This window comes from Adiantum capillus-veneris, chromosome 28, assembly GCF_014529385.1.
Source record: "Adiantum capillus-veneris isolate H3 chromosome 28, ASM1452938v2, whole genome shotgun sequence".
NCBI lineage: Eukaryota > Viridiplantae > Streptophyta > Polypodiopsida > Polypodiales > Pteridaceae > Adiantum > Adiantum capillus-veneris.
This window is the reverse complement of record NC_140958.1, coordinates 82,424,010-82,437,139: the sequence shown is the minus strand read 5'-3', so window position 1 is coordinate 82,437,139 and position 13,130 is coordinate 82,424,010. Positions and strand designations below refer to the sequence as shown.

The window sequence follows — 13,130 nt, the reverse complement described above, 5'->3', positions numbered from 1 at the left end:
GATTTGGATGCAGATAACGGACCTTGCATTGTTGTCGAGTTGGAGTCGTGCTTGTGCAATCAAAATGTCCATTGTTGTGAATATATGTGTCTAGCAAAAATGCCTGCAAGAACTGGGATGGCCATCTGATCACCCATTCCACCTTTCTCTTCATTGCCTCCATTTTGCATGGCAAAACTAGTGAAAGTCCTCATTGATCTTCATCAATTGCTCTCTGTTGCAGTCCTCCAAAGCTTGCAACACATAGCAGGCTCTCAAAAACATGAACTATCTATTGATTTTGTAGCTCATGTCCACATCACCCCCATAGCTCTGCATGTCAAAGTGATATTTTCTTATCATGCTTGTTGTTATCCCATTCTTGTGAGGTGTGGGGGATGGATTCTCTCTAAACATCACCCTTTGCTTTGCCTTGATCAAGCAACTTGTAAATGTCTATATGGATGCCTCCGACTTTTGAAGAAGCGAAGCAAAATTCATTGCAAATCACATTAGACAGGCTCACAAAGCTCTCAACCACATTATATGATGAAATTAAAGTAGAGGCATTAGAGGCAACACAGTCGGGGGCATATGCATTGAACTCTTAAGAAAGGCGGTCATCACTATCACAATTTCCATGATTGCTTGTCATAGAAGAGTGCTGGTTATCATAATATTTATGAAAGACTGTAAGATAATCAGACAAATAAGTAGCAACATATTCTTGGTCAAGATCACAGTAGTGCCCATGAACATTATGGTGGTGCAGAAAAGATAATGACCTATGGTCTATCTCCGCAGTATATTCCAAGAAATCAACCTGACTTTTTGTCATCTAAAGATCGTCACCTTCTGCTCATCATGGTTGGCATCCTTGAGTATGGCATCCCAGCTACAACGTCACAATGTCCTTAGGAGGCTGCTTTCCTGTCAGCATTTCCAGTAGCATGGCTCCCAGGCTCAACATAGTAGAACTTTATGGGATTCATACCATGGCCAGTTGCAAATCGACAAGGCAATCGCTTATGTACCTCTATCTTCACACGATAATTCCACCAGCAATGGCAGGACAACAAGGGTACCCCCATCGCCTCCATCCACAATCGGTTTAAGCGCTTGTTTTTTTCACCTTTTAACATCAAGAGAAGCTCATCTACAACTATGGTCCCTGTAGGAACAATCCAAGAATGATTATCTCTGTAGCTAGTGATTGTCACGTTACTAGGAATCTATGATTGATGGGGCTCCTCTTGCTTTCTACATTTTGGAATGGGCTCATCCATCTCTCATGTGCTGCTATTATCGGCAAAATTTTTGAGGGAGCGTTTCATTTATTTATTGCTTATTGCTTCATTGTGCTGCTTTTGAAGCAATAAAAAGCTAGAATGTAGTGCAACTATGGTCCATGTAGGAACGATTATCTCCATAGCCAGTGATTGTCACATTACTGGAATTCTATGGTTGATGCGGCTCCTCCTTTGTGCATTTTGGAACGGGTTCATCCATCTTGTGAGTTAAATATATGCCGATCTTCAACGTCAATTTTGCATTTGTGTATCCCTATTGTCCACACAAGCGTCATGTTCCTTAAAGGTATGCTGAAACTAATTTGTTTGTTTAGATCTTTGAGGTCTCTTAGATTGTTTTCACTATGACTAGAAACTTCAAAGCAAAGACAACCCAAATTCTAAGTGATTATATGTGGGTTTCCAAGAACGGGCACATTTTTATAAATGGTAGCATTGGAGACTCCAGGTTTTCCATGCTTCCATAGAGTGCATCTCATGAAGTTGTGTGAGTTCCTACAACGTTCCAATTCCTGCATCAGCATTTCCTAGGACTAATTATCAAAAGATATTCAATAAGAGATTGGATGCAATGACAAGGATGTTTACAATGGTACTCTCTTTGTACATTTCCATTGTATCATGTATATTATTATATTTTCTTTGTTGAAAAATTAAGCCAGATATGAACAAGATGCTCTCATTGAAGTGCTTTAGGATTGAAAGAATCTAATATGAAAATGGAAAAAAATATATATTATAGCATGGCCCATGTCACTATTATAATATGGACCATGTCACAATTAGAACATGGACCATGTCACAGCTTTGTATCATGTGCTTTATTCTATTTCTTGTTGAGAAGTTGAGATAAACATCCACAAGAATGTCTCTTCCAAATCCTTTTGTTGGTCATTTCATGGTATTGGTGATCAATGTAGTAGCAAGATTGTACATTGATCACTTAGTTTGACATTGCAAACTATGATGCATTGCAAGGATAGCAGCTATTTGCACCATCGCATCATTAGATACGCTTGCACGTTCATTTTTTTGTACAGGTTGTTAGTCCTCCAAGATGTCATGTCCAAAAGTGTATAGCAACTTGGACAACTCAGATAGCTTACAAGTAGCCATTTTTTGCTCCCTTGTACTCAATTTTCATGCCATACAAAGTCATTGGTAGTTGTGCGCTCCTTGCCGCACTGTCGAAGCAAGGGACTTGCCAATACACCGTATGCGAGCCACAACGGCTCCAAGCACACAACAAGCCTAAACTAGCAAGCTCAAGAAAACAAAGGGTGTGTCACTCACCGCTCTACTCTCGCCTTCGTGGTGGATTCCTCGCCGCGATGAAGAAGAAGCTGCAGTCGTGCCGCGCTCAACCGCTTCGCCGCCGTCGTGCCTTCGTAATGCTCGATCGCACACACACTCTCCCTCTCTCTCTCTCTCTCTCACACACACACACAAGGAGGTGAAGAAGAAGAAGAAGATGGAGATGGAGCAAGAGCACTCTTCAATTGCACAAATGAGAGAATGAGTAAAAATTAGGTTTAGTTGGCTTTTATAGGAGCTCACCCCATTCACACTTGGGCGCCCATGCTTAGCCAACTAACCCCTTGAATGTCCAAGTTAAAGTGCGCCTCTCATCGACGATCACTCTACCTTTCCCTATTGGTCCGACAAGCCCGGTACCTGACTCTAAATCATACATAATACGCGTCCATCGTAGGTGATGGGTGTCCGTGTGCCATGAGGGTTAACATGCCCCCTTCCTGATGTAGATTTCGTCCTCGGAAGCTATTGAGTTGAAGCTGGTTCGTCGAGGTGGAAGAGCATTTGAGATGAATGTCCTTAGCTTTCTTCAGTCACTGCAAAATCAAACAACATTGGCACAGTAATGGCATTCTCTTAAAAAGCATATGCAGTTTTAGGTAGAAAAATTGATTGGTCAAAGAATTTCAAACAATTTGTTAGCAATGAACATTAAATTGCATTGTAATCAAATGCATAAACAGATGTAAAGGTAAAAAATTAAACAAGTCTGGGGTCACTAATTTGACGGTCGAAAAGCACTAGAGATCGAATATTAATACCATGGGTAAGCTTCTTAATTTTCAGTGGTCAATTAAGTTGTTTAATCGCGAGAGCCAAGTATTCATGTTCAAGGGCTGACTAGAGGCTATATCTAGAAAACCTTGTAGTTAAGCTACCATAAAAGGAATTTCTCATGAAATCATCGCCTGGCTGATTACTTTTTCTTTGACCCCCCAAGGTCTTTTCACAGTGATTCAATTATGATGTGTGTGCTTATTTTGTATGCCTTGGGTTTTTTGCTTTTCAAGGAAAAGCGCCCACACTGGGAACCTCTAGGGCTCTAGTACCATAGGCAATACATGTGAGTGAAGTACCAAATCAAGCTGAGATTTCTCTTCCAGCTTAAAATTTTACATTGTGGCACTTTGATTTTTTGTTTGTTCATTTTCATCATTTTAATTTTGTAACTTTGGGGGGCCATATAACACTGTTACCCTCCCCAGGCTCATCACATTAGTAAACTCCCTTTATAATACTTAAGCTAAAGGTCGATAGGGTTAAGCCCACTAGAAAGCCCTAGTACATTTCATACAATGCTGCCTAAATCGGATTAAGAACCTAAGTAACCATTGCTTATTAGGAAGGCATTCCCCATGGTATTAAGAGAAGATTTCTAATACCTAGCTTGGTCAAACTAACTTAGTCGGACTGCTTGATTTTTACACCTAAACAAGTGATTATGACAAAAGATTGCATTGAATTAAATGTTGGATACTAAGCCAATGCGCTGAATAGTATGCTACCAATCACAATCAAAGCAGACAAACATGGATGCAAAAAAGATAAGGGCAATGCTAATGGACAAGAAACACCTGTTTGTGTTGATGGTCGCGCTTGATATGAAGTGTGAACGAGAGAAAGGTTCCATGAAGGTCCAAATCCTATCAATAGCAACACGCTCCTGTACACACTAGGAAACAAAAGGAATACCTCCAGGAGGCACATCAGTGGGAAAAATTAAAACTCCTAAAAAACAAACTCAAAACACAATCTAGACCCCTAACCTACCTATCTGTCACCCCTTTTAGAATCAAGGAAAGAGGATATTATATAAACCGGGTGGCCACCCTAAGGCTAGGCCTCTATCCTCATCATCTAGATAAATAAAATCGTTGTCCGTGAGGCCATAGTCTTCCTCGGTCTCTATTAGTTCCTCTTCATCATCCTCTTGTGCAAGCATGCTAATCAAGAACCTCGTGATGCGTGGATACTCATCTTGTGCAAAAGAATAAGCATGTGCCATTGGAGACACATTCGCCACTGGGTAGGGATCACTAGTTAGCCATAGACGTATCAGCCATTCTAACTCCTCAAAATTTCTCTCACATGCAAGGCTCTCTATCAAATCCCATTCGCAAGAAAGTATAGGGTAGCATACGTAGAACACTTGTTGAAAAGACAAGGGGTACCTTTCATCAAAAATAGAAGTGCATGCCTCTGGTGAAGTAGCCATTTCTGACAAGACAGATAGATTTGGTTAGGCCTTTAAAACATAAGAGTTGTTTTTGTGTGTTGCTTGACTTGACACGGTGAATTTGGACTTATATGTAAGATCTGATAGGGTGCTCTCTCATTGCTAGGCGCTCTTGCTCTTTACTATTTTTGTTTTTTTGTGAGTATAAGGCTATATATATACATTCCCTAAGATCGGAGATTAAGAGGTCAGGGAAAAATGTTGAGAGGGAAGCAAGTGAATGATGGATGTCCACAAACACTCCCCCCTTCCTTGGGTAGATCATACCGTTTGAAATGAGCTTGTCACCCTTTGAAACCAATTGTTCCAGTTGGTAATAGGTGAGGATTTTTGCCAGTAGTTTTCTATTACCCTAGGTGCCTCGTCAAGTTGTAAGGGTGGTAAGGTACTCTCCCAGGATTTTATTTGCAACGTTGTTGTAGGTGGTGAACTTACCCCGGAAGGTGCAAACTCTTTCGTGCTTGGATGGATATGTACAGTGGTAGGTGGAGGTTGTGTCGAAGCTTCTATTTGCATATAGGAACTACATGAAGAGCAAGAAGCTTCATTTGATTTCCCTGTTCCTGAGCTAGGTGGAACAAATCGTTCTTTCTTTGGTACCCAAACTAGCTCTAGAACGGGTGTGTAACATTCCATGATTTTTTCCTTTCCGCGATTTTCAATTTGTTTTGGAGCCACAGGATTGGGTTTACATGGGCCAGGTGACAGGTAAGAGTACACTTTACGTTTGGGCACCCAGATTTGATCATTTCCTTCATAGTATCCTTGGGCTTCCAATAGTCGTTTAGGAATCCAACGCAGCGTTTCTTTACATTTCTTGGAGTGAGTGGTACGGTTCTTACTAGGTTTCCGTTTTTTTGCATCAACCATGCTCACTACAGAGGTTTTAGGGACCCACTTGTATGTTTTCTTTGTTATATTAGGATGGTTCTTGTGTGTCTCAAGCTTTCTTTCAACTACATTAGTTGAAGCTCTAGAGAGTTGGGCTATGGGGACGTATGGTTCAACCTCCTGGACATGCAATGTCTTGGGTTTTATTTCCTTGGGCAATATCTCAGGGACTATGGCTTGAGTGGTAGGGCTAAGAGTTGGTTTTTGCGTTGTAACACCCCCAGTCCCCCAATCAATAGTGCATTTGGTGGCTATCATCCACGTGCGGCCTAGGTTTATATTGCCCTCCATAGTTCCAGTAGGCATGACCAAAAAGTCTTGAGCTACCACCCCATTGTCATAACTGACAGAAGTGTGCCAGATTCCAAAAACTGCAGTTTTTTTCTTGTTGACACCCTTGACTTGGATAATACTCTCAGATAGAGGTGGCTTCCCTAACTGACACCACACCCCATAGGATAGCAGATTGTATTTAGCACCCGTGTCCAATAAGGCGTTATATAGCACTTTTCCATAGGCACTATTTAACTCAATGGGGTATCGTAGAGGTGTGTCAGAGTCCAACCCATCCTCTTCGATTTCCACGTGGAATGCATTTGTGACCCCAAGGTTAGCCTCTCGTTTTTGTCATATACGTTGTTGTCGCTCCTTAGCCTCAGCTTGAGCTTGTATCTTGTTTAACTCGGTTTGTGCTTTGGCGGCCTTCTTTTGATGAATGGCCCGTAGTTCTTCTTGGCTTAAAGGATCATAATATCTTTTGAATTTACTCCCATTGAGGAATCCAATGGTTTCAACTCCATCAAGAGTTTCCACACAAAGGGTACCTTGTGGGGTAATTTCACATACTCTATATGGTCCTTTACCAGCATATTTCAACTTTTTCTTCTCTTTACGTACTCCATACATAAGGACTTTATCACCAACTTTGATATCCTTGTCCTTCACATGGCGATCAAACCACTTCTTTCTCCTATCCTTTTCCACAAGAGCATTTTGCACAGCCAACTGTCTCTCTTCGTCTAGTTTTTCTAAGATAAACAAACGCTCGGTTAAGGGGTTACCATTCCATCCTTCTTGCGAAGCTACCCTAAGACTAAGAATGACAAACTCCCAAGGCATAACCGCTTCTTGGCCGTATACCATTTTGAATGGCGTACAATTAATAGCCACTTTATAAGCAGTACGATAAGCCCATAGAGCAGATGTCAACTTCAAATCCCAATCAGTGCGATGAGCTTCTACCGTCTTGGTTAAAATAGAGATTAGAGTCTTGTTGGTGCTCTCGGCTTGTCCATTAGCTTGCGGGTAATAAGGTGTAGACTTATGGTGGGATATCATAAAGGTCGTGGTAAGCTCTCTTATTACCTCATTTATAAAATGGGTACCATTATCACTAACAATTTCAAAAGGGCAACCAAATCTTGTGATAATGTTCTCAAAAAGAAACTTAGCTGTTGTCCTCGCGTCAGCTTTTTGTGAAGCCTTAGCTTCAGCCCACTTTGTTACATAGTCCGTAGCAACTAGAATATATCGAGATTGAGTGTTGCGAGCTGCGGGACTAATTGGGCCTACAAAGTCTAAGCCCCATTTTTCAAATGGTTGGGTTACTTTAATAGGATGTAAGGGCATTCTGTCCTTGCGCTGTGTGGTCTTGTAACGTTGGCACTCATCACACCCTTTTGTAAAAAGTGATGCATCCTTAAATAAAGTTGGCCACCAATAGCCTGATTGCAGCACCTTTCTAGCAGTCAGGTCCCCTGAAAAATGTCCTCCTGCTATGCCCATATGTGCTTCTTGCAAGATATACAAATATTCATCCTCGCGGGCACAACGCCTAAGAATATCGTCCTTGCCTAATCTATACAGGGTTCCGGCAATCAAACAATAGGGTTCACATTCTTTTACTAGCCTTCGAGCGATATCCTTACGAAGTTCCTTGGGTGGAAAACCATTAACTAAAAAGTTAACAATGTTCTCACTCCATTCAGGCATAGTCTCAACTATGAATAGGGAAGTATCGGGTAATTCATCATCAACTCCTGTAGGGGCTTCACCATTGGGTATGCGAGACAAATGATCAGCCATGACGTGCCTTTTACCGGGTCTCACTACAATCGTGAAATCAAACTCAAGAAGAATTAACAACCATCGTGTGATTCTTCCTGTGGAGCATGGCTTGTTTACCAGATACAGCAACGCTTGATGATCCACATAAAATACAAACTTGTTTGCCAGAAGGTAGTAGCGAAATTTCTTTACTGCATAAACCATTGCCAAACCTTCTCGCTCTGTAGTGGTGTAGTTCCTTTCAGCATCGTTCAATTGACGGCTTGCAAAGCTAATGGGATAGTCCAATTTATGTTCTCCTGGTTGAGTGAGAACACACCCAATAGCAAAGTTTGATGCATCAATATGCACATGGAAAATGACATCCCAGTTAGGTGTCCTTAAAATTGGAGCACTTGCTAGTGTTTTCTTCAATTGTTCATAGGCCTGGTCACACTCTTCAGTCCATTTAAATTCAATGAGAAGCTTGTACAAAGGACGTGCTATCTCAGCGAAAAATAAAATAAACCGTCGATAATAACCCACGTGTCCCATGAACCTTTGAACTCCCTTGTAATTGGTTGGTGGTGGTAACTCTAGAATCACTTTAATTTTGCTCTCATCGGTTGAGATACCATTCTTGGATACTATATGCCCTAAAATAACTCCATGCTTGACCCAAAATTGGCATTTGAACGGGTTCAATGAGATACGATATAACCTACATTTTTCAAACACCTTCCGCAAACATGATAGATGTTCTTTCCAAGAAGAGTAAACACAAAGGTCGTCTAAGAAAGCTTCACAAAACTCTCTCAAATATTCTTTAAAAGCAGTGTTTATTAATCGTTGGAATGTAGCAGGGGCATTTGTTAAGCCAAAAGCCATCACACGAAATGCAAACACGCCAAATTCTGTGATGAAGGCAGTTTTAGCTTGGTCCTCTAGCGCTATCGTGATTTGGTTGTAGCCTGAGTACCCATCTAGAAAGCTATAAGCTTCCTTGCCTGCAACTCTTTCGAGTACATGTTCGGAATATGGTAGGGGGTAATGGTCTCTTCTAGTAGCTGCATTAACTTTTTTGAGGTCCACGCACACCCTGAGTTTCCCATTCTTTTTTGGCACGATAACTATTGGCGACACCCATTCAGAGTGTTCAATAGGATATATGAACCCACATTTGATAAGCTTTTCTAGTTCTTCTTGAATGATCTTTGCGTACTTAGGATTCATCGGGTAGGGTCTTTGTTGTACGGGCTTCGCAGTGCTAATCATAGGGATTGTATGTTGGACCACAGAAGGCGGAACACCTTTCATATCATGGTATGTCCAAGCGAATACGTCCTTGAATTCCTTGAGAAGCTCTTTGAGGACCGCCTCTTCAACTTCTGTGAGGTCTTGGGCAATAAAAACAGGTTTTGATTCTTCACCGGGGTCAGCTAATTCTATTTCTTTAACTATTGCCGGACCATCATAGATTCCATTATTCCCATCGATAGGTATTCTTTGGGCTTTTGTGTACACAACCTTTGCTTCCCCTGTGGTGTAAGATTTGAAATGTTCTGGTGCAGGATGCAAGTCTGTGGATTCTGGTTGTGCGTTGGTTTGTGCTTCCATTTCTGCTTTCTTGTGTTGTCGAGCTAACTCTTGGTTTTGACGCCTCCTTGCAGTGCGGCTCAACTTTGGCTTGTCTATGATCTCTAATTGGGCTATGTCATGGGGTCGTGGTCTACACCACATAACATTTTGGAGATATTCACCCCAATTGTCTACCAATTTTCGATGAGCATCGCATGCTCCTATATAACTGAGCCATTCTGCTGAGGATCTCTTCTTGTTTATCCTAGCACGTACATTGGCTCGATATTGACGCCTCTTAAGGTTTTTCTTTTTCTTATTTGAGACCTGCTTTTGATTTGCATTTAGATCTGGCTCACTAAAGGAGTCCTCGTTGGTGTCCTCTTCACTCTCGGAGGAGCTATCATCGGTTGATGTGCTCGGTCCTTCCGAATGTTTTGACTGTGAACTTGCTCCACTCTCTAATTCATGAGATTCAGAATCCGTTTCACTCTGGGAGTCAGTGTCCAAGTCGTGTTGGTCAAAGTCTTCTATTGAGCTATCAGTGTCACTGTCAGATTGGTCCACAATTGCCTTGCCCTTAGAAGATGCATGTATGGCACTTATCATGTTCAGAGGTGCAATTTGTGGTACCTCTTCCCCCTCTGGTGTGACCCAAGTGGTTCCTCTATTTCCCCAAGTATCTATGGTTGCAGCTAGATGGTTGCAGCTAGGTGTACCCAATCCACATTGTCCGACTCAGTCATCCCAGGTAGGATATCCATATAAGGAGAATCTTGGCCAATGTCTGTATCCTTCTTACAAGTGTAACAATATTGTAGTGGGGCCGAGTGAACTGTGGTGTCAGAGCGATGATCAATAATGGTTTTACTCCCTAAGGGGTGTACCTTACCAGTCACCAAATCCACTCTAAGGACAGAGTCTTGGAATTGCAAATAGACATGATTTTTAGACCAATCGTGAACCATTTGTGCTTCCCTCATGAATGGTCGTCCTAAAATCATTTCATATGACATAAGGTGTTTAGAGAAATCCATTACAATGAACGTATGTCGCACCTTGTATCCTAGAACTTTGATCTTAAGATCCTTGAGCATCCCCATAGGTTTGGCTATGGTACCATTTGCCATCTTTACCACAATGTTAGTAACACTGAGGCGGGGTTTTCCCATGGATTCCCAACAATCTTTTGTAACGATGCTAACTCCCGCACCACCATCAAGAATTCCCTTTATAGTTAATCCCTTGGTAGTGATGGGTAGGGTCGCATTAGACTCGTCGCCTTCAAAATACTGCCCTAATTCGTTAATGGGTACCTCGATCACAGACTCGTGTCCATCTAAGTCAAGTGATTGCACATGATTTTCCTCATCAATCATAATCGAGTCAGGCCTATTTGGTTGCGCAAACTGCGGTAATCCCGTTCGTAGCTCTCCGTTAAGGAATGCTCGAAGTGCAAGGAATAACTCAGGATCTCCATACAGCTTTGCTATGATCGTGGTTCGGACCTCAGAAGACATGAAGTCCACTAGTTTGGCAACATTCATTGGCGTTTTGCAGGGTGTAGGTCCTTGACTAGGAACTGGTGAGGATGGAATCTCATATTCCTCAATGGGATCAGGTATTCCTTCGTTAAACATCCTTTCCAACAAGAAGGGTGTATGCTCACTTTCTGATGTCCTGTCCTCACTCCCTTCTTGGATGATACTAGATATGGCTAACGGTCTATGGTTCATGTGGGGTGGATGAACTTGCGTGGGAAACACTGTGTCATGAATTTTTACATGCATGGGTTCTGGTTCTAGTTTCCTTTGAGTCTCCTCCACTAAACCTCTTAGATGTTTCACCTGCTTAATCTCGTCTACAGGGTTTGGGTACGTCCCAATCTTCTTTTTACGATTCTTCCCTTTTTGCCCCTGCGGTTTTTCTTGGGGGTCTTGGATTGGATTTGGAAACACTTGTGGTATTTTCAGAGGCTCTTTATGGTTTTCTCTCATTAGGTTTTCATTTGGTTCCATGTTACGGTTTTCTTTGTCGGTCTTTCCCTTTGTGGTATTGGTTCTAGTCTCCATTGTCTCGACTGAATCTGAATCATCTTCGAGGTCATTCATATACACGGGGTCATCTCCTGTTCCTATGTTTGTTTTGGAACTTGGCTTTGAATTTTCCGTATTCTGCGACTTCTTCCTTCGTGTCTTCTTTTTCTTTGCTTGGATAACTGACGCGGTATCTCTCTCTTCGAGGATATGTCTTGGCCCTTGAAGCATGGACCGTGTAATCGCATAAGCGGGTGCAACGGGTGGTATTGGCGATGTCACACTAGCAATTTCGACCAAATTCAGGGGTGTGATTTTAGGCGCATTTGGGTTATAGGGGCATTGGGCAATCAAGTGATCTATGCCACAACGATTACATGTGAGTATTGGCATTGCAGACGTGCTCCCTTGATTCACTTGCATCTATGCAGCATTCTTTTGCAGCCTAATAGGGCACTCCGCTACTCGATGTGGTCCACCACACTCGTAGCATTGAAGAGGTGGCCTCCTAGCCTGGGTGTTGATATTTTGACCTCTGGATGCGAGAGCAGCAGCTTGATAAACCGGCTTGACTTGTCCCCAACAATCTTCCATGTAGTATATAGGACATTCTTCCAATGTATCAAGTCCGTAGGCAATACTAGTGTCTATTTCCTCCTCACAACCATCTGCATAAGCGTTTGATGGCTCGCAACCCACTTGGTTCATAGGGGCGACTCTTGGATGCGGGGGCTGCGGTCCTAGCACAGGAGGTGGTAGCGGTGTAGCTTGTACAACATTTTGAGATCTAGGGACCATGTGTTGCGGTAGTTGCTCAACAGGTGGAGTAGGCATCAATACAGGAGCTCGAGGCGCATCCGTCCAGGCTACAGGTGGTCTATTTGCCATCATACGTTTGATCATTAAACAATCCTTAGCTTGGTGACCATACCTACCACATGCGTTGCAAGTTCCATTAAATTTTACTCTAAACGTAGGGCACTCACTAGTGCTATGTGGACCTAAGCAAATGGAACACCATTGTTGCTCCCTTCTTGGATACATGTGACTATTTTGAGGGGGTCGATTATCCTTAAGAGACTCTTGGATTGCCTTGGTGAGGTCTGTCAAGAATGTCTCAAATACCTTTGGCTCATTGGCAATGGGCTTTGCAGTCATGGGTTCATACTCAATGGCTTGTGAGCTAGTGGATCTCGTGTCAGTAGACACCCTCATGCCTGCTATCATCAAGTTGTCCTCTAGTTGGATTGCATTGGCAGTGACATCTTCCCAGGTTGTGATACCTCTAATCACTAGTCCATTATAGATTCCTTCATTCCTCAACCCTCGAATGAATCGATCAAGCAGTTGGTTATTGTTAAAGCGCTCATTTACAGGGCAGCGAGAGTTTAAGTGCTTTAGACGACTAATGAAGTCCCTTACTGACTCTCCTTCCTTACGTTCGGCCTTCTGTAGCTAAGATGCTACACCCCAAAGCACACCTTCTCGTATGTACTCCTTTAGAAACAACCTTCGAAGGGTAGGGTAGATTGTTTTCTCATCCACCCTTAGGGTCCTATACCAATCTCCAGCCTTCCCACTTAATGTCAAGCTTAAGGCATTGCACTTATGTAGTTCGTTGCGTTCCCCTAAGGAATCACATACTTGTTCAAACACTTCAATGTGTTTCCTAGCATCTTCGTCCCCATTGAATTTTTGCGTGAGTTTGGCAATTTGTACTGCCTTACTTCTAGGCTCTCT

The 13,130-nt window shown here is 42.4% G+C and overlaps 1 pseudogene; it reads right to left on the bottom strand.

Annotated features, from left to right (window-relative positions):
• Positions 1–267: 267 nt before the first annotated feature.
• LOC147420773 (uncharacterized) lies at positions 268–1,070 on the bottom strand (annotated as a pseudogene).
• Positions 1,071–13,130: the final 12,060 nt, after the last annotated feature.